The 18,927-nt window shown below is 37.4% G+C and overlaps 1 protein-coding gene and 1 long non-coding RNA gene across 4 annotated transcripts in view; one reads left to right on the top strand and one right to left on the bottom strand.

Moving 5' to 3' along the window:
* LOC127955956 (zinc finger protein 501) overlaps nucleotides 1-18,927 on the bottom strand; it is a 315,828-nt gene that overhangs the window by 26,166 nt on the left and 270,735 nt on the right. The gene's annotated exons all lie outside the window — the stretch shown is intronic.
* On the top strand, nucleotides 8,343-11,650 carry LOC127956093 (uncharacterized). The gene is made up of 4 exons (XR_008153453.1): nucleotides 8,343-8,405; nucleotides 9,055-9,072; nucleotides 9,514-9,608; nucleotides 10,190-11,650. It is a non-coding gene; the product is annotated as an uncharacterized LOC127956093 (long non-coding RNA).

The following is an 18,927-nucleotide window of genomic DNA, read 5'->3' as shown; positions in this document are numbered from 1 at the left end:
AAGAAAGAGACAATATTGTTGTTCACAAAAATATTTATTAACACCATGACTTTTATTTCTTAACAGCATGACTCCTGTAGATTCTGCATGACTCCTGTAGACTCTCCTATGGCTTGCCACTCTTCTTTAATTGTTTTTTTATCCTGCTGTCAAAGTGCTCCCGCTCACTGATAAAAATAAATAAAGCAAAAGTTGCATAGTGGTAGAAACAATGGTTAATTATAAATATTTCCTTTATAGGATCCTTACAGTACCTTGCAGCAATGGCAGGTCCTCGCAGGAATTTCTCCTCAGCCTCCAAGATGGACACATGTTCCACAACAGCAAGAGCACAGATGATGGACTACTAGAGAAAGAATTGAGATTTATCACTGCCCAAATAAGCCAAGCATCATTTTGCATGTTTAGTTTTTTGTTGTTGTTGTTGTTGTTGTTTTTAAAACAAAATCAAAAGTGCCTTTTCTATATTAAGCACAAAACTATTATTTTTAGCGCAATGGTCTAACATTATGGATAAACTATTTGACATTAAAAACAATGTGAATATGACACCATGCAGAGCACAACTAACACATTAGTCCTACCTCTGCAAAAAGGACATCCATAATAAATCTGATCTGGTCACTGTGGGTGTGTGTGGGTGTACTGTTCAGAATTGAAGTCAGGTGAGTGTAGATAATATCAATTTGTTCCTGATCTTCAATGAACAATGGCACAGGCACTTTCTTTATGGAACACTTGGAAAAAGTGTCAAGCCACTGTGATTTTTTTTTTGTCCATTGATGATGGACTGTGCAGAGAAAATTGAAAATGACATTAAAAACATTTCCATGTATGTGTAAGTTGTTTATTTACTAGACAAGCTATTGGTTTAGAATGCAGTTAAGAAATGCATTCTTGATGCATGTACCTGAATGTGGTTATCGGTTCCTCTTGCCACAATGAAGTCCACCAGAGCCTGGTTGGATAACTTTCGGTTCCTCCTGGCAACAACATGTTGTGGCAAGTCATGTGTTAGTCCTGGAAAACTCCTGTAAAGTGGTCGTAATGTCCCTTCAGTCAGGCATCTTGCCTCCTCGGCCCAGTGGGCGAACCTTTTCCCATGCCTTTTAAACAGTCCCTCCAGAAAAACTTGGATTTTTTTTGTGATTGTTGCGGGCAAAAATCCTTGATTATGCGGCAGGTTTTCTTAAAAAATGCGATGGAATATGCGGGATATTTTTGCAATCTTATGCGATGAGATTGTGGGAACTTGCAAAAACTGCGGTTTGATAAAAAAGAGAAAAAAAAGGTGACCCCCCCCCCCCCAACACCCTGTTATCACTAGGCTACTACCTTACTGTAAAGAGTCATTTCTTATGACTTCCAATGATAAGCAAGCATACTAAATCACAGAATATTTAAGTTCTCATTCTGTTTTATTTCAGACCTTAATTAACACATGGCTCAAACTTACAAAACATTGAGTCAAACAAGTTCTCTAGCTTTACAAAAGGAATATTCAACTACTTCTGTAAAAATTAATGCAAATAAAATATACACACAAATATACAAATGCTGTTTAACAGGAATTGCAAAGTGCAATCTCTTATTGCAACGTAAATTATTTTACATACTACTAATATACTTACAACTGTAAGGTTTTGGTACTATTCTGTAACAAAAAAGTACAATCTTACAACTGTAGAGGTGCATCAACTTCTGAATGAAACTACAACAGTCCAATGTGAAAATGAAAACTAACTGCGTAGCCTTTAACACTGGCCTATCATTCGCCATCCTCATCCTCATCCCTCTTTCAAAATAATTTGCCCCCACTGTCATGTAACACACCGGGTAACTGCTTCGCGCTTATTTCTTCGTCTTTTGCGCTTATTTTTGTTGGCAGATGAGAATGATTTGCGTCCTTCACCCTGGTTTCACCGCAGGCTTCACAGATGATGTTCACGTCGCGCAATTACGTCACTTCATAAGGTTCCCATTGGGAAATAATGGCGACCCAGCAGGCACACAACGTCATATGACGTTAATATTAGATTAGATTTAGGTCGCGACGTCAGGTAACCAAAATTCAATGTCAAGCCAACGTCTAATGACAACGTTAAATTGACGTCCAAGACCAACATCATCTGACGATGATATTAGGTTGTTTTTAGGTTGTGTTATAAAATAACCAAAATCCAACGTCTAGCCAACGTCTCAAGCCAACGTCACATTGACATCGAATACTGATATTTAGTCGTCAGGTATGGCAACCAAAATCCAACGTTACCTAGACGTCATAATGGCAACGTCCAAACAACGTCAAATTAAAACATCATTTGACGTTGATCTGTAGTTTGTTTTAGGTTGTGACATTAACTAACCTAAACCCAACGTCGAGCCAACGTCTCAAGCCAACGTCACATTGACATCAAATACTGATACTAAGTCGTCAGGTATGGCAACCAAAATCCAACGTTTTCTAGACGTCCTAATGGCAACGTCCAAACAACGTCAAATTAAAACATCATTTGACGTTGATCTGTAGTTAGTTTTGGTTGTGGCATTAACTAACCAAAATCCAACGTCGAGCCAACGTCTCAAGCCAATGTCACACTGACATCAAAAACTGATGTTTAGTCGTCAGGTATGGCAACCATAATCCAACGTTTTCTAGACGTCATAATGGCAACGTCCAAACAATGTCAAATTAAAACATCATTTGACGTTGATCTGTAGTTAGTTTTAGGTTGTGGCATTAACTAACCAAAATCCAACGTTGAGCCAACGTCTCAAGCCAATGTCACACTGACATCAAATACTGATCTTAAGTCGTCAGGTATGGCAACCAAAATCCAACGTTTTCTAGACGTCATAACGGCAACGTCGAAACAACGTCAAATTAAAACATCATTTGACGTTGATCTGTAGTTAGTTTTAAGTTGTGGCATTAACTAACCAAAATCCAACGTCGAGCCAACGTCTCAAGCCAACGTCACATTGACATCAAATACTGATATTAAGTCGTCAGGTATGGCAACCAAAATCCAACGTTTTCTAGACGTCCTAATGGCAACGTCCAAACAACGTCAAATTAAAACATCATTTGACGTTGATCTGTAGTTAGTTTTGGTTGTGGCATTAACTAACCAAAATCCAACGTCGAGCCAACGTCTCAAGCCAATGTCACACTGACATCAAAAACTGATGTTTAGTCGTCAGGTATGGCAACCATAATCCAACGTTTTCTAGACGTCATAATGGCAACGTCCAAACAACGTCAAATTAAAACATCATTTGACGTTGATCTGTAGTTAGTTTTAGGTTGTGGCATTAACTAACCAAAATCCAACGTCGAGCCAACGTCTCAAGCCAATGTCACACTGACATCAAATACTGATCTTAAGTCGTCAGGTATGGCAACCAAAATCCAACGTTTTCTAGACGTCATAATGGCAACGTCGAAACAACGTCAAATTAAAACATCATTTGACGTTGATCTGTAGTTAGTTTTAGGTTGTGGCATTAACTAACCAAAATCCAACGTCGAGCCAACGTCTCAAGCCAACGTCACACTGACATCAAATACTGATATTAAGATGTCAGGTATGGCAACCAAAATCCAACGTTATCTAGACGTCATAATGGCAACGTCCAAACAACGTCAAATTAAAACATAATTTGACGTTGATATGTAGTTAGTTTTAGGTTGTGGCATTAACTAACCAAAATCCAACGTCGAGCCAACGTCTCAAGCCAATGTCACACTGACATCAAATACTGATCTTAAGTCGTCAGGTATGGCAACCAAAATCCAACGTTTTCTAGACGTCATAACGGCAACGTCGAAACAACGTCAAATTAAAACATCATTTGACGTTGATCTGTAGTTAGTTTTAGGTTGTGGCATTAACTAACCAAAATCCAACGTCGAGTCAACGTCTCAAGCCAACGTCACACTGACATCAAATACTGATATTAAGATGTCTGGTATGGCAACCAAAATCCAACGTTATCTAGACGTCATAATGGCAACGTCCAAAAAACGTCAAATTAAAACATCATTTGACGGTGATTTGTAGTTAGTTTTAGGTTGTGGCATTAACTAACCAAAATCCAACGTCGAGCCAACATCTCAAGCCAATGTCACACTGACATCAAATACTGATCTTAAGTCGTCAGGTATGGCAACCAAAATCCAACGTTTTCTAGACGTCATAACGGCAACGTCGAAACAACGTCAAATTAAAACATCATTTGACGTTGATCTGTAGTTAGTTTTAGGTTGTGGCATTAACCAACCAAAATCCAACGTTGTTTAGATGTCAAATTGGCAACATCCAAACAACGTCAAATTAACACATCATTTGACGTTGATCTGTAGTTAGTTTTAGGTTGTGGCATTAACTAACCAAAATCCAACGTCGAGCCAACGTCTTAAGCCAATGTCACACTGACATCATATACTGATATTTAGTCGTCAGGTATGGCAACCAAAATCCAACGTTTTCTAGCAGTCATAATGGCAACGTCCAAACAACGTCAAATTAAAACATCATTTGACGTTGATCTGTAGTTAGTTTTAGGTTGTGGCATTAACTAACCAAAATCCAACGTCGAGCCAACGTCTTAAGCCAATGTCATATTGACATCAAAAACTGATGTTTAGTCGTCAGGTATGGCAACCAAAATCCAACGTTTTCTAGCAGTCATAATGGCAACGTCCAAACAACGTCAAATTAAAACATCATTTGACGTTGATCTGTAGTTAGTTTTAGGTTGTGGCATTAACTAACTAAAATCCAACGTCGAGCCAACGTCTCAAGCCAACGTCACACTGACATCAAATACTGATATTAAGTCGTCAGGTATGGCAACCAAAATCCAACGTTTTCTAGACGTCATAATGGCAACGTCCAAACAACGTCAAGTTAAAACATCATTTGACGTGGATCTGTAGTTAGTTGTAGGTTGTGACATTAACTAACCAAAATCCACCGTCGAGCCAACATCTCAAGCCAATGTCACATTGACATCAAAAACTGATGTTTAGTCGTCAGGTATGGCAACCAAAATCCAACGTTTTCAAGACGTCATAATGTTAATGTCGAAACAACGTCAAATTATAACGCCATTTGACTTTGATCTTTAGTTTGTTTTTAGGTTGTGACATTAACTAACCTAAACCCAACGTCGAGCCAACGTCTCAGGCCAACGTCACATTGACATCAAATACTGATATTAAGTCGTCAGGTATGGCAACCATAATCCAAAGTTTTCTAGACGTCATAATGGCAACGTCCACACAACTTCAAATTAAAACATCATTTGATGTTTATCTGTAGTTAGTTTTAGGTTGTGGCATTAGCAAATCAAAATCCAACGTCGAGTCAACCTCTTAAACCAACGTCAGATTGACATCAAATACTGATATTTAGTCATCAGGTATGGCAACCATAATCCAGTGTTTTCAAGGCGTCATAATGGTAACATCCAAACAACGTCAAATTATAACATCAATTTATTTTATTTTTTTTAATTGTTATTTAATATAGTGGTTTCACTTTATTGTTATGGTTCCTTTTGAAATTTATGTTGTTGCGTTGTTGCACCTACAGTCGTGGCCAAAAATATCAGCACCCTTGGTAAATATGATCAAAGAAGGGTGTGAAAATTCATCTGCTTTAATCGTTTTGCACTTTTATATAAAAAATTCACAAAAATTTATCCTTTCATTGGATAATAAGAATTTAAAACAGGGGGAAATATCATTATGAAATAAATGTTTTTTTTTTTTCTAATACACATTGGCCACAATTAATGGCACCCTTTTATTCAGTACTTTTTGAAACCTCCATTTGCCAGATTAACAGGTCTATTTTTTTTTTCTATAATGCCTGATGAGGTTAGAGAACACCTGACAAGAGATCAGAGACCATTCTTTCATCCAGAATCACTCCAGACCCTTTAGATTCCCAGCTCCATGTTGGTGCTTCTTCAGTTCACTCCTCTCATGTTCTGTAAGGTTCAGGTCAGAGGACTGGAATGGCTATAGCAGAAGCTTGGTTTTGAGCTCAGTGACCCATTTCTGTGTTGTTTTCGAGGTTTGTGTTTGGATTATTGTATGGTTGAAAGATCAAAACATGGACCATTATAAGATTTCTAACAGTAACTTACTGATTTTTTATCGGTTGGTATTTGATAGAATCCATGATGCCATGTTTCTAAACAAGATGTCTAGGGCCTCCAGCAGAAATATAGGCCCAGAAAAAAAACAAATACAGCAGTATATTTCATTGTGCACATGGGTTACTTTTTTCTCTCTGTGTTCACCTAACCCATCTTGAGTGTTTGCTGCTAAAAAAATCTCATTTTTTTGGTTTCATCTGATCATAGAAGCCATTCACATTTAAAGTTCCAGTCTTGGCTGATAACTGAATTATGCTTTAGTTTGTTTTTGAATGAGCTAGGATAATTTTTCTTGTAACCCTCCCAAACAACATGTGTTGATATAGGTTCTGTTTGACTTTTTTTAAAAGGTTTTCTGAACCAGAGACTCTGCTATTTGCTGCAGTTCTCCAGCTGTGACCTTTGGCGAGTCTTTAGCTACTCAAACTCTCCTTCTCACCACACATTAGGACGATATAGACAAGTCCTCTTCCAAGCAGTTTTGTAACATTTTATGTTGATTGGAGATTCTTAATTATTGCCCTGATGGTGGAAATGGGAATTTTCACTGCTCTAGCTCTTTTCTTAAAGCCACTTCACCAATTTGTTAAGCTCAATTATCTCAATTATCACATCAGAAATACATTCTTTGGTTTTTCTCATTGTGATGAATGATTAAGGGAATTTGGGCTTTGTTTTCCCTCCTCTTTATATTTCTGTGAAACAGGTAGCCATAGCCATAGCTGGATAATTTCATGTTTATAATCAAGCTTGAGTGCTCAAAATTGTGAATTTGAATGGGAATATACTTCAGAGATATTTTACTCATAAAAATTTCTAGGGGGGCCAATAATTGTGTCCAATGAGCATTTGAGAAAAAACTTTTCATTTCTTATTATCCAATGAAAGGATACATTTTTGTGAATATTTTTTTAAATAAAATATCAAAAGGATTAACAATGAATTTTCACAACCTTCTTTGGTCACTTTTACAAAGGGTGCCAATATTTTGGGCCACGACTGTACCTGCTTTCATTAGAGTGTTAGAATAAGTTGATGTTCTTGCAAAGTTACTTGTAGTCAGTCAAACATATTCTGGGAGAGCATCAGAATTAGAAATTAAGCAGACAGTCTATTAGTACTATAATGAGAGTTAGTTGACATGTAAGTGCAATACTTATATTGTCAATAGAATATTCAAAAGGGACTATGAAAATAAAGTGTTATGACTTTAATTTGACCCATGACCATTCATGAACCATAACAGTTTATATAAATTGATATCCAATCTGTCACAGTTTTCTGTCTTTCTGTCACAGTCTTATGTCTTTCTGTCACAGTCTTCTGTGAGTGTTGTGTTTGTTTGGTGCCATGTGCTTTTGTCCTGTCTCTTTTCTGACCCCGCCCACCTTGTCACCTCAACGTCTTGTAAGTGTTACTGGTTCTCGTGTTTTTTTGCATCTTGGTTTTGTTTTTGCCGTGTTGGCTTTTTTGTTCTTAGACTCCAGAGGGTTAAAGTTAATCTTCCCTGCATTTGGACCCAGACCCTGTTCTTTCTTTGCTGGCCCGTGACACAATCTTGTTTGCAATATAATGCAATTCAAACACTCTCAAACATGTTAAGACATATTTAGGAGGATCAAAACAGTATTGCTTACTTAATTCTGGGCTGGAAACATTGTTTATCAAAACATAAACTTGTTGATCTTTGTGTTGGAAAGTAAAGTGAGTGCATGCAGACAATGCAAGCATTACTGTTTATTGTACAGTCTTATAATTATGCAATATAAATGTCTAATTCCTTTGCTATAATTTAGTCTGTTCTTATATATGTTTTTTTTTAATATATAAAATAATTGATCAGATTGATTGCTGCTTCTTACTTGCATTTTTCATATTTAAAGTACATTCTAGTTAAAAATTTAAAATTACAAATTTCATATTTAAATGTTGATCTCATCCATCAATGATGAATATGCTTCAACTTTTTCTGTGTATGGATTTTGTGAATAAGCACTACAGAATAATACAAGTTAATTTAAAGTATATTATTGTTTATTTTATTTGGATTTTTATTATTATTATGATTATTATTTGTATTTTTTTTATTTAAAAAAATAATCCCACGCCCAAACATAATGCAACACGGTGACATCGCGCTATTGCACCATTTTGCGACTACTTGGCGGTCTTTTTTGGATCGGCAGGCATCAGTTTATCAGGCGGCCTGCGGTGCACTTACAGCTCAAACTGTGGTGAGTATATCTGGATATTAGATCATGTATAACGTAAAAGTGTTTATGCCCCCCTATATAATGATATTACTTGTAATACGTATCAAATACATCGAAGTGTTTTAGCTGCAAGACCGATGGGTAGAGATAATTAATAAAAAAATGGTAACGTTAACTGTTATATCCCTGAAATAAAAACGCCTGAGTCATTAAAGCCATCTAACTGTTAGCGCTGAAAAACAGTTCAAATAAAGTTGAGACATATGTTTTTAATTATTATATTATTATTATTATTGTTTCGAATAATTTAACGTTAAGCTTTTCATCATGAAATTTGTTCGATTCAATGCTTTTTTTTTCTTCAATTGTGTCATGCGAATTAGTTATACAGGTGTTTATAGTAACTTAATATTCTGCTGTGTTTAATAAATTTTGGATCTCCTTTAGTTGTCAGATTTCTACACACGATGTAAAGAGGCTCCTTTTTTATTTATTTTAAGCAAAAACAGCCTTTTCTTCTACAAGCTCTAGTTTTATATTTGGGGTTCAAGTTTATCACTAAGGTATAGTATTTAATATAGTGTGAATTTAGGGGCTATACTATATGAGATTATAACTTTTGTTTTGTTTTTGCTTTGTTTTGCATTTATCTCTTTGCCATGTTCTGAAGAAGCCATATTGTTGTAAGGTATGTTTTTTTGTTCATTTATAAAAGAGCCGCTAGAACAATCTGCTTTAATATATTACATTAATTAGATTAAAATATTAATAGATTGAAGGTAGTTAATCTGATTCTTCTGGTTTTCTTGTGTGCTCTTCTGTTATCCTATAATTTTGCACTTTACAGTTGCTAGCAAGGAGAAAATGAATGAAATTAATATTTACAGGCCAAGTTGTTGAAATAGTGTTGGTTTTAAATTTTGAAATTGCACAATATCAGTTGTTTTGCAATAAGATAAAAACCTGCCAGTTTGGGTGAGCCTATGACTTTTAATCTAGTACCAACTGGAGGACCTGTATGATATCTGCATTATACTAGATATGATGAACACGTAACATAAACTATAACACCTGCCTCATAATGTGTCATGTATAATTAATTATTTGGGCATTACTCTTGTATCCACAGGTTGATGAAAAATGAGGTCATGGCCTGTTTCAGTATGAAGTGGGGGAAGGGGAAGCTTGCTTTCACCAAGATCAATCTGTACACTGTTGTCACAGGTAAAACAAAATTAACATATAATACAAATATTAGCATAATATCATTGTGACATTCAGCGTTGTTTAGTTTCTGTTTTAGTTGGTTTAGTGAAAACCAGTAACCTCGTATTGTAGGTACTCATCTGTCACACAGAAATCACACAAACTTCCATACACTTCTTATTGATTGGCAGGTCATTCCTGTTGCCAGCCTATCTTTATTGTTCAGAACTCTAACAATTGTTTTTGCATTTAATGTATTAGACATTAAATGTTAATTTACCTTAAGACACTCTGCAAAAAAATACTGCAATGTGTCTTTGTTGTCATGGTTTTCTTTTGCTAGATTGTCTGCTTAGTGTTTGTCAATTGCATCACAAGCTGAAATATATTTTGATGACTTATAGCATGTAATTTACATTCATGGCTCTTAAAGCTAGGGTAGATTTTTATTTTTTTCTAAGAAACCAAATCAATAGTGTAAGTGGTCTAAATGTATTCTGTGGAAGGCATAAAAAAGTGGTTAATGATTACATTCAGTGATTACTATAGTGCATCATATCCTATACTTACACATTTTCTTATTCAAATATTTCTTACAGAGAGTGTCCAGAAAACATCAAAAGAGACGGGGCAAATACTGCAGCAGCCACTGCCTTTTGTTTAAAATATGCCCCAGCAGAGCCGTCGCAAGGAGGGTGAGAGGCCCTGTGCAAAGTTGATGTGCGAGGCCCTCTACAATTTTGCGTGTGTGTGTGTGTGGTGGGGGAGGTTGCTGTAGCAAGGCAAGGCAAGTTTATTTATATAGCAAATTTCGAACAAAATGGTAATTCAAAGTGCTTTACATAAAATTAAGTAAAATAATCATGAAGAACAAAACTAAAACAAGCAATTTTAAAACTTTGGAAATTATTAAAAAATTGACTTGAATTTAAAACAGTTAGAAATAGAAAATGATCTTACAGTTAATACATAAAATACAGTGCAATCAGGTCGGACATCGCACAGTGCTCATTCAATAAATGCACAGCTAAACAGATGAGTTTTGAGTCTAGATTTAAATGTGACTAGTGTTTTAGCACATCTGATCTCTTCTGGAGGCTGATTCTGGAAGCAATGTATTTTGGTCCTAGGTCTTTGAGTGACTTCTAGACAAGTAGAAGTACTTTAAAATCAATCTTAAATGTAACTGGAAGTTAATGAGGACTGGTGTGATATGCTCAGATGTTCTAGTCAGAATCCTGGCAGCAGTGTTCTGGATGAGCTGCAGCTGTCTAATGGTCTTTTTGGGAAGGCCGGTGAGGAGACCATTACAATAGTCCACCCTGCTGGTGATAAAGCATGAACAAGTTTCTCCAAGTCTTGGCTGGAAACAAAACATCTAATTCTTGCAATGTTTTTTAAATGATAGTATGCTGATTTAGTTACTGCTTTGACATGACTACTGAAACTAAGGTCTGTCTCCAGAATCACACCACGTTTCCTGTCTTGATTTTTAGTTGTTAGACCCCTAGAGTCAAAGTATGCATTCACCTTAAAAACTTCATCTTTGTTTCCAAATGCAATGACTTCAGTTTTTTTCTTGTTTAACTGAAGAAAGTTCTGGCACATCCAACTATTAATTTCATCAATGCATTGGCAGAGGGAGTCAATGGGGCTGTAGTCATTTGGAGATAAGGCTAGGTAAATCTGGGTATCATCAGCATAGCTGTAATAGGCAATTAGGTTCTTTCTCATTATTTTACTTAGAGGAAGCATATACAGGCTAAACAAGAGCGGTGCAAGAATTGAACCTTGTGGGTCTCCACATATCATGGATGTCTACTTAGACTTATGCTCTCCTAGACTCACATAATGATCGCTCCTTTTTAAGTATGACCTGAACCATTTGAGTACCATCCCAGAAAGCCCGACCCAGTTTTCCAGTCTCTCTAGTAGTATGTTATGATCGACAGTGTCAAACGCAGCACTGAGATCTAGCAATACCAGCACTGATATATTGCCAGATTCACAATTTAAGTTAATATCATTTATTATCTTAATGAGTGCTGTCTCTGTGCTGTGATGCGGTCTGAAACCAGATGTTTAAGTATTTATTCAGCTGATTAAAAACTACCTTTTCTATAATTTTGCCTATTAAAGTAAGATTAGATATTGGTCTATAATTGCTCAAAATGGTGTTATCAAGATTGCTCTTTTTCAGGAGGGGCTTAACAACTGCAGTTTTCAGGGAGTTTGGAAAAGTCCCAGAAAGAGATTTACTTCTAAACAGTTAAGCACACTTTTGAAAAAAGATGTGGGAAGTGTGTCAATATAGCAAGTTGATGATTTTAGTTGCTGCACTATGTCTTCCAAAATGTTGTTTGTTTTCTTACTGACTATTATTGGAGCAATATCATTAATAACATTCTTAACTTTTGAGTTGAAGGAATCAAGGAGAATATCAACAGAGTCGGTTGGTGTTAAAGATATGGCCTCCGTAAATAGTACACTAGTGTTCTTGTTAGGGCTGCACTATTAATTGCATGCAATTGTCATGCATGTCTCGTCAGTAAAGCTGGTTCTGTGATTAGCGGTGATTAGCGGTTGATGTCAATAACCTGCTTTCAAATGGAGCCGCACTTAATAGACAGAGCCGTAGTTCGCTGACAAGCTACGCAATATCACGTTCATAACCGCATGAGATTCTTCTGCGATTTTGAACGCAATAATGCACCACTTGTCAGCGAACTACGGCTCTGGTTATTAAGTGCGGCTACATTTGAAAGCATATCCTTCTGACAGAGACAGTTCTAGAGTAAGTGGTAGCAGAGATCAATATATCAAAGAAAATACAGAAGTGATCAGATAGTACTACGTCCTTAATAACAATGAATGAAATGTTTAGAGCCCTACTGATGATTACATCTAGAGTGTGTCCACCTTTGTGTGGGTCCATGCACATGCTGAATCAAGTCAAAGGTATTTAGAACTGTTATCATTTATTTTGTAGTTTTGTTTTCTGCATTGTCTATGTGAAAATTAAAATCCCCTGCATTAGCAAAACAGTCAAACTCTGAGGAAATCATTGATAACATTTCTGTTACCTCAACAAATGCTGAAGAGTATTTTGGAGGCCTGTAAATAATAATAAAAAGAATGTGTTGAGCACCTTTTAGCACAATCCCTAAATATTCAAAAGACAAGTCATGACCAAATGACACTTGTTTGCATTGATAGACATCTTTAAAAAAGCAGCTCCACCTCCACCTCTCCTAACAGTCCTGCAAACACTCATGGAAGTGAAGTTAGGAAGGACTGCTTCATTGAGAACTGATTTAGTGAGCGAATGTTTAAAGATGCTAACTTGATGGCAGTGCTTTATGTCATTACATCAGTTTTAGTTTGATGCATATTAGATGAGTTTGCCCTTCGGCTTAAGATGGCCTTAAACTTTCTGTCACATGATAAAAGTGAAATTGAGAAAGCTACAGGCACACTGGGTTCCCACTTGTTCTTTAAACATTTGTGAATGTTGCGGTTATAATAGCAGGGACCCGACACATATCACTGAGAGCTTCTATCAGTTGTTTTTGGTTTGATGTTTTGGGAGCCTGCTGTTTTCTTGTTGACATTTGCGGGCTTGCAGCGAATGAGTGAGAGAGTTTAGTCCAAGCATACACCAATTCTACCATTTTCAGTGAAAAGCACAGAAGTGGAGATGCTGGAGAGAGGAATAATGTGTCTGGTGAGATGGGTTGTGTCTCTGGTGTTTCTTGTGGCTGTGATATGTTGTCTTGGCTTCCCCGGCTGTCTTCAAGAAAGTCATCCTTGAGTGCTGAGTCTTGTATCTGTTTTGATACATCACAGTCTGTCTGTGAGGAGCTCTGAGGGCAGGTCTCTTCCGGGATGGTGTCCATCAGCAGTGCTTTTTGTGGCTGCATGGTGTTATCATTTGGGAGTGGTCCACTGATGAACGACTGAACTTGGAGTCTTCAAAGTGTTTGAAAGAGTTCACTGAAGTCCTTCTTAAGGATGTTTGACTGCTTTTTGAGAGTATCATTCTTCCCCACATGGATTGATAATTAGATTTGTAGTCTTGTGCTTCATTTTCTGAAGTTCCTTGTTCACATAAGAGACCGTTGCTTGAGGAAGGCAGCATGTTATTGTAGTCCTGCTACGGATGTTTCTGATAATAGAGTCACCCACTATCAGTGTCCTAGGCTCGGCTACGCTCTGAGCTGAATGTCACTGTCTGTTAGTAACGGTGTTAGCTGCTAATCACATTTGGGGATTCCTCACCCGCATTCATTAATTCTTCAAATCTGTTTTCAAGATGTATAGTGGGAGGTAGAATACTGGTATTTACAAGCCTTGTCATAGTTGAATCTGGGGTAGAGAAAGCTACGGCAGCAATACGAGAAACTCATGACAATCTGATGTCTTGTGTTCCTCTGGGTCTTGCACCCTGTTTGTGCCATCGATTAGTGTGATGATCCGTTTCGGCTTGTTCCTCTACACTTGGTACAAACTGTTGAGATTCAGAAGATTCATGGGACTCACCGGCTGTATGCTGAGAGGGTCCATGACGACAGTCTGCTGAGTGTTTCGCCTGTTTTGGAAGTCCAGCAAGTAACTTTGTTTCAAGAATCACAATTCTTTGTAGAAGTTTGCAGCAGTTCATGCAACAAGTAGATCCAACAGGAGGCATTTTCTCTCTCTTCCATTTGAATGTAGGCAGTTGTTTTCCCATCTCCAGAATGTAAGCTGCTGGCAGTGGGAGGCAAAGTCTTCTTTTGTAATATTATTCCAGTCAAAAAAAGTTTTTAGTTTTAGCGTTTGTGCCAAAAATATTTTGTTTGAGCACTGTGCTGATCTGCTGAAGTAAAAAATCGTAGAAAAATCTGAGAAAAGTACAGAAATAATAAGCGAAGTGCAGAACAGTAGGCTAGAACGTCCGAACGGTAGCAAAGCCAGAACCGCAACAAACTCAACTTTAACATGCATCTGTTCGATTGTGATGCCTTGCTCACTGACATGCTTGCGCACAAATCATGGCCACACACTAGCTCATAAGGATCTACAATCATAATTATAATAAGTTAATAAGAATGCTTAAATTAGTTCTAGGCTTGTAGACAGTTATATATGAAGAGTTCAGATGGAAAGAGCGATCCAATATTTTCTCATCTTCCTATGTTTATGTTCAGTATTTCACTTTATTGGGAAAGAAAAGAAACTGTTTATTGCTATTAAAGTGAAATTAAACGGTACTAGGTTTTTGCAGCTGAATTTTACATCTAAAATCAATTTGCACTATTTGAAAATAATATTTTCTTTTAAAATGTGCACTCTCACTCTTATTCGTATGTTTAATAGTCGAAAACGCAAATGTCTATTGTCACATTTATTTTATGTTTTACATGAATCATTAACCTATCGCATTTTTTCAATTCAAAAGGGCGAAATTTCATAAAAGGTTGAGTAGTTTGCATCTCTAGATAGTCTATTATGTTTGGTCGCTGAACATTTCAATCATAAAACAGTTCTCTAATACCGTAGGCTACTGCTTACATTTTTCCACAAACTCTAGTTATGTTGTGACAGTAAGACCCACATTCTTTGATATGATTGGCCATCTCGACCACTGAGGCAGACCAGCCTAGAGCCTTGCACGGACCTCAAATTTAAGCCCTATCCCTAGACCTAGATTTTTTTTTTAATGGCCAAGCGGCCAGTGCCAGACAGTGAACCTATGGATCAGTTTAGCCTTCTTAAATCATCACGACTTGCCTAAAATAAAATCTATAGATATATAAAACAGTTCAAGTATTTTTAAAAATTAAACCTAGATAAATGTGCGCTATATCCAGTAGTTTGTGCGGAGAGTGCAAGCAAAAGCGTGCTGGCCAGTGCAATCACTTGCATTTTTTTCAGTGGATATGCAGTAATTTTTGCTCATAAAGGTAAGAGTAATACATCATTCGTAACTGTAAATTGTCTACTTTTATTTGTGTGCAATCACATTATCAACAAATCGTTGTGCTTTTATAAAAAAAAAAGAAAATAGTCATGATGCGCTTTCTACCGTCTCGTCTTGAACAGGAGCACTTAACAAAAATGAACCAAAGCTCAGTGAATACATGACTCACGGACGTGACAAATATATCTATAGAAAACTTTAAAAGACTACTTAACAAAATACAACACATCAGAAACAAAAACTCATTCATTATAAAGATAATCCATAAAGATGAACTTTTCTCTTAAGGCTTGTAAAATTAAGAGTTGGCGAGTCAGGATTAGCAACATCATCCTTGCTACACCAACTCAGAAAACTATTTATTAGTAAATAATTCAATCTCATTCCTATTTACCCCATGACTCATTTATGGTAATAATTTTTTGAAGATGCTTTATGTCAAGCTTAAGCCTATTGCGTGCATTTAAAATCAGAACACTGTGATGCTGCGGGACACTTAACACTGTTAAGCCGCTATTGACAGTCATGTTAGCACGGTCTCGTGTTGTTTCCCTCAGTGCGGCAATTTTTTCATCACTAATTGATGGATGTCTTAAATATAAAAATAAGGAGAAGCCTTAAACAGGCCTAAGGACAGCCCGCATCTGAACTATGTTGTGGAAATTGGCCCGAAACCCGGCCTGGAGTGTAAAAAAAGTCAGGGTGAAATGCAGGGCTCTAGACCATTTAAAAGTTAAACTTTATAACTTTTTGTCGTCCTATCAACAAACAGCTTTACTCATTCTTATACTTAGAGTCTTGTACTGTCTATCCGCTATGACTATTTTAGTCTACCAAAGGACAAGATGGGTGGAAAAAATAGTAATAAAAATGAGATATAAATGACATAAAATGCAGGCGAGGCCCTCTAGAGGTGTGAGGCCTAGTGAAGTTGCACACTTTGCACAGCCCTTGCGACGGTACTGTGCACCAGACAGGGTGGGTGGAGGTGGCAGGAAAAAAAGAAAGATGTTAATAAAATGTATGTTAATGTTTTCAAAACTATTCAGTTCCAATAATGTTGATGTTAAAATGTAATTATTTTGTAAATGTTCTGTTCCATGTTAAATGTAAATGATACATGTGAATAAATAAATCATATTTGTTATAATCCAGTTCATCTCTTAGTCATTTTTCTGATAAAACCACAAAACATTTGTGTATTCCATTTTCAGACAGTCTGACGTTAGATTCTGACGTCAAAAAGATTTTCATTTTCATCCAAAATGCAACGTCTGACCAACGTAGCAGACTGACGTCAGTCTGACGTTGGGTTCAGACGTCAACCAGATTTTCATTTTGATCCAAAATGCAATATCTGACTAACGTTGGAGATTGATGTCTGTCTGACGTTGGGTTCTGACGTCAACCAGATTTTCATCCGAAATGCAACGTCTGACCAACGTAGCAGACTGACGTCAGTCTGATGTTGGGTTCAGACGTCAACCAGATTTTCATTTTGATCTAAAATGCAATATCTGACTAACGTTGGAGATTGACGTCAGTCTGATGTTGGGTTCTGACGTCAACCAGATTTTCATCCGAAATGCAACGTCTGACCAACGTAGCAGACTGACGTCAGTCTGACGTTGGGTTCGGACGTCAACCAGATTTTCATTTTCATCCAATATGCAACGTCTGACCAACGTTAGAGATCGACGTCAGCCTGACGTTGGGTTCTGACCTAAACCAGATTTTCATTTTCATCCAAAATTCAACGTCTGACCAACGTTGGAGATCGACGTCAGCCTGACGTTGGGTTCTGACGTCAACCAGATTTTCATTTTCATCCAATATGCAACGTCTGACCAACGTTAGAGATCGACGTCAGCCTGACATTGGGTTCTGACGTCAACCAGATTTTAATTTTCATCCAAAATGCAACGTCTAACCAACGTTAGAAATCGGCGTCAGCTTGACGTTGGGTTCTGACGTCAACCAGATTTTCATTTTCATTCAAAATGCAACGTCTGACCAACGTTGGAGATCGACGTCAGTCTGACGTTGGGTTCTGACGTCAACCATATTTTCATTTTCATCCAAAATGCAACGTCTGACCAACGTTAGAAATCGACGTCAGCCTGACGTTGGGTTCTGACGTCAACCAGATTTTCATTTTCATCCAAAATGCAACGTCTGACCAACGTTGGAGATTGACGTCAGCCTGACGTTGGGTTCGGACGTCAACCAGATTTTCATTTTCATCCAAAATGCAACGTCTGACCAACGTTGGAGATTGACGTCAGCCTGACGTTGGGTTCGGACGTCAACCAGATTTTCATTTTCATCCAAAATTCAACGTCTGACCAACGTTGGAGATCGACGTCAGCCTGACGTTGGGTTCTGACGTCAACCAGATTTAAATTTTCATCCAAAATGCAACGTCTAACCAACGTTAGAAATCGACGTCAGCCTGACGTTGGGTTCTGACGTCAACCAGATTTTCATTTTCATCCAAAATGCAACGTCTAACCAACGTTAGAAATCGACGTCAGCCTGATGTTGGGTTCTGACGTCAACCAGATTTTCATTTTCATCCAAAATGCAACGTCTAACCAACGTTAGAAATCGACGTCAGCCTGACGTTGGGTTCTGACGTCAACCAGATTTTCATTTTCATCCAAAATTCAACGTCTGACCAACGTTAGAAATCGACGTCAGTCTGACGTTGGGTTCTGACGTCAACCAGATTTTCATTTTCATCCAAAATTCAACGTCTGACCAACGTTGGAGATCGACGTCATCCTGACGTTGGGTTCTGACGTCAACCAGATTTTCATTTTCATCCAAAATTCAACGTCTGACCAACGTTGGAGATCGATGTCAGCCTGACGTTGGGTTCTGACGTCAACCAGATTTTCATATTCATCCAAAATTCAACGTCTGACCAACGTTGGAGATCGACGTCAATATGACGTTGGGTTCTGTCGTCAACCCGATTTTCATTTTCAACCAAATTACAACGTCTGACCAACGTTGGGATCCAATGTCAGCATGACGTTATATTGACGTCCGGTGCCTGCTGGGGATTTACTTGTGTGAAGTAAACGCAACATTTTTCAACTTTCTGCTAAGATATATGTGACTTTTTGCAACGAAAATTATTATGAATATGAAATCATGCGACCTCCGCATATTTTGCTTCCTGAAATCGGGATTTTATGCGGCGTATTTAAAAAAATGCGACCTCCGCATAAATATGCGGCCCTTGGCTGATTATGCATTAAATCACGCGATCGCATAATCGCGTTTTTCTGGAGGGACTGTTTAAAAAAGAAAAAGAATCTACATTGTTGGCCCCCAATAGGACACCTCTTGTTGTGGACAATAAACAGGCTG

Source organism: Carassius gibelio, chromosome B4 (assembly GCF_023724105.1).
Source record: "Carassius gibelio isolate Cgi1373 ecotype wild population from Czech Republic chromosome B4, carGib1.2-hapl.c, whole genome shotgun sequence".
Lineage (NCBI taxonomy): Eukaryota > Metazoa > Chordata > Actinopteri > Cypriniformes > Cyprinidae > Carassius > Carassius gibelio.
This window is presented reverse-complemented; position numbering and strand designations above follow the sequence as displayed.